We start from the raw sequence: 3,430 nt of genomic DNA, 5'->3' as shown, positions 1-3,430 counted from the left end.
TTTACCTTCTTTGTGGTTGGAAGTAGTGAATGTTCTCATTTTCTTCTTGTTCTCATTCTTCAATTTTTTTTTTTCTTTATATGGCCATTCAGACCAAAATGATGACATTCAACATTTGCCCACTTATTAGAAGATTTGCAATATTTGTTACGATTATTTACATCTCACAGTTACTTCTCTAGATTTTGTAACCAAGGAGCTGTCAAAATTTGAAGTCGATTAAATTGTGCAAACTCCGTCAAACATAAATATACTTCGACTGCTACCACACACATGAATATGTTCTATCGTCTCTCTTTTGTTGTTGTCCCTAAATCCAAAAAAATCCTCAAATAAAAATAATATGTCTTCACATATAATATGAGCCTAAATAAAGGCACACCAAGTTGGGTCTCTCCATCTAGGAGGAAAAAACCCAATAGCCTATTCACGTCATTGTCTTAGACAGCGAAAATCCAGTAAGAATATGTATACTCGGACAATCTCATTCATTGGATCTCTCGAAAATGAGTAGCTTTACCAGAAATCATTCGGAATAGAGAAAAATCCATAAGATGGAGAGTACAATTGATGGAAGAGGGGATCAATAAGCTTTATTTCAAGCTGATCGAATCAATTCATTAATTAAAATCAATGATGTGAAGAATTTTCTATCCCAATCAAGAAAGAACTTCGAATAGTCACAAAAACAAGACGTCAATCTTCTTCAAGACAATCACTCATAATTCGTTGCTATAAATGTAAGACATTAGAGACATGCTTCCTTAAACTTTACAAATATAACTGATTTAGAAATCTGATTGATTCTCTTCTGCAGATATTCATTAATGTACCATTCTGGTATTATTCTTCCAGCCCTTTTGTCTACTTTCCTAACTCAAAGAACCAAGAGAAAATTCATCTTTGCCCGCCCCGGAAAAGAAATTGAGATCCTTCTCAAGAAGACTTTCATTTTGTTTAATTCATTACAACTAAAAAACATGGTCTTGTAAATCATTTCAAACATGTCTTTATCCATTTTGACAGGTATATTTCAATAGAGGAAATTCCAATTGAGTATGGAGGTTTTAAAGAGACAATGATTTTGAATTCTCAATTGAAGATGATGTGTTTGAGCTCATTCTCAAATCTGGTTCTATTGAAACTATTGAAATACCCACACCAGAGGTATATACAAATTTCTGGTCATATTTTTAATGTAACAACTGTTAAAATAAATGAATAAAAAATAAATTATGGGCAAGCTAGAAGCACATTTTATCTAGGATTTAATAGTTTTGGGATGGGAAGTGAATTACAATGAGGAATTTGTGCCAAGTGATGAGGGTTCTTATAGCGTGTTAGTACAAAAAGAAAAGAAGGTGAACATGAACGAGTGGTCGATTTGGAACACTTTCAAGAACAACGAGGCTGGGAAATTTGTGTTGACGATAGAGAATGCGTCGAGCAAGAAGAAGAAGGTTTTGTACCGATACAAGTTGAAGAAGAGCGCTTGTTGATTGAATGTTTTTTATTTGTTTTTTCTTCTATATTCATTGTGGTTGGGGGAATTTTTTTACAATGAACTTTGAATAATGCTTTTTTGAAGATTGAGGATCTATTATGTATTAAAATGATTAATTATTAAAGATGGTGTATTTTCAAATTAATCAAGCTTACATCCTCAAATTACTTCACATGGGATTCTTGACCGGTGGGTGATCAAACCTATGCATAGGGGTGAACAAATGGGTAAAATCAATCCGTTTTGTCCGATCCGTATTAAATCCGAATTAAATTTATCCAATTCATAATCCAAACCATTTTACTAATTAAAACGGATCGGATACGGATTGAATTGAAAATGGTTTGGATAATCCAAACTAAAAACACATTTATATATATCAACTTGAAACTAGTCAGCAATTTTTATCCGATTTTTTTTATTATTATTAAATTTGAATTTAAAAAAATAATAAAAAAAAATAAATATCGTTATCAAAGTAATGATAAGTAAAATATATATATTATATTGAGATAAATTTAATTTAAAGAAAAATAAATTAAAAAATAAATTTTTATTTAGATTGTTTGGATAATTTGGATAATCCTAATCCAATCTGATTTAATTCAATCCGAACTCAATCAAATTCGATCTCAATCCAATCTGAAATATTCAATTCGAATTAGTATTTAGGATTCGAATTGGATTGAATTTCGAATTAATCCAACTAATGCTCACCCTACTTATGCATAAGCCTACCCTAAGGTGATGTAACATAGAGGGTTAAGAAAAAAAAGAGTACTTGCATAAAGCCCTTAACTATACCCGATCCTCAAGGTAGGAACTGCATGCTAATAATAAATATCATATCTTTAAGACAAATTGATTCTTTTTAAAGATTTACAAATCATCTTTTGAGAAGTTGGATTTAACTCATTTTGTTTGAAGTTCACAGAGGAGGTGTTGAATTTGATCATTGTTTTGTGCTTGGGCTAGATTTGATTCTTTTTTCTTTAAATCTATGAAATTGTATTAGATAAATCAACTATACAGTACTTATTTGATGCAAGATAATCTCACATTGAATTGAGATTTCAAATAATATAGTCACTTATTTTAAATCTATGGAATTGTATTAGATAGAACAACTATAATATACTTATTTACTATAAACGTTATAAAACACATTTAACTATTTAATCAGGCACAAAATATTCGTGTGATGGGCTCGAACTCAGGATTTTAAGGAGACGGTGGATATCTCTCTTGTTACCACTAGACTAAAAGAGGAGATATAAACGTTATATATTATAATGGATTTTATGGTCATTAATTTTGAATTAATTGAATACTTTTGTATAGGATACAAATTAAATGAAAATAATGGGATAAAAAAATAATAAATGTCTAAAAGGGCAGGGGCGAGTTGGTAAAAAGCCCCATTTTCTTGTTTTTATATAAAATATAAAATATATATTTAATAATTGTTGCTTAGAACAAGATGGTCAAATACTTTTAAAGTGAATCTAAAAGTTAAAATTACCACCTTATTCATATTAAAGAAATCCTTTAACTATTCTATTTGTTCATTCTTAGGAACTATCACCTTATTGAAGAAATATTTTAAAATATCGAGAATTTGTTGTGTCTGGCAACCTTATCTGCATATACTATTTTGTTAGTTTAAGTTGTGCAACTAATTTTTTTTTTGGAAAAAAAAAACCTAAAATAGACTCTCTCTCTCTCTCTCTTTATTTTTTTATATAAAAAGAAAACAAAATGTTTCATCATGCTTATGTCAGTAGTAGTATTACTCAGGCAATGATGGAGATCATGGAAAATCATAACATTGACTTAGAAAATGTATTAATTTTCTATTAGATTGTCCATGAATATGAGATTTGAAAAGTTATTTCAAAACTAATTATATTAATAAACTAAATTGAA

At 29.3% G+C, this 3,430-nt stretch overlaps 1 pseudogene; it reads left to right on the top strand.

Annotated features, from left to right (window-relative positions):
- The first annotated feature begins 466 nt into the window (after window positions 1-466).
- On the top strand, window positions 467-1,514 carry LOC124943237 (annotated as a pseudogene).
- The last annotated feature ends 1,916 nt before the right edge of the window (window positions 1,515-3,430 follow it).

Source organism: Impatiens glandulifera, chromosome 6, assembly GCF_907164915.1.
Source record: "Impatiens glandulifera chromosome 6, dImpGla2.1, whole genome shotgun sequence".
Taxonomy (NCBI): Eukaryota; Viridiplantae; Streptophyta; class Magnoliopsida; order Ericales; family Balsaminaceae; genus Impatiens; species Impatiens glandulifera.
Note: the sequence above shows the minus strand (reverse complement) of the source record. Positions and strands in the feature narration are given on the sequence as shown.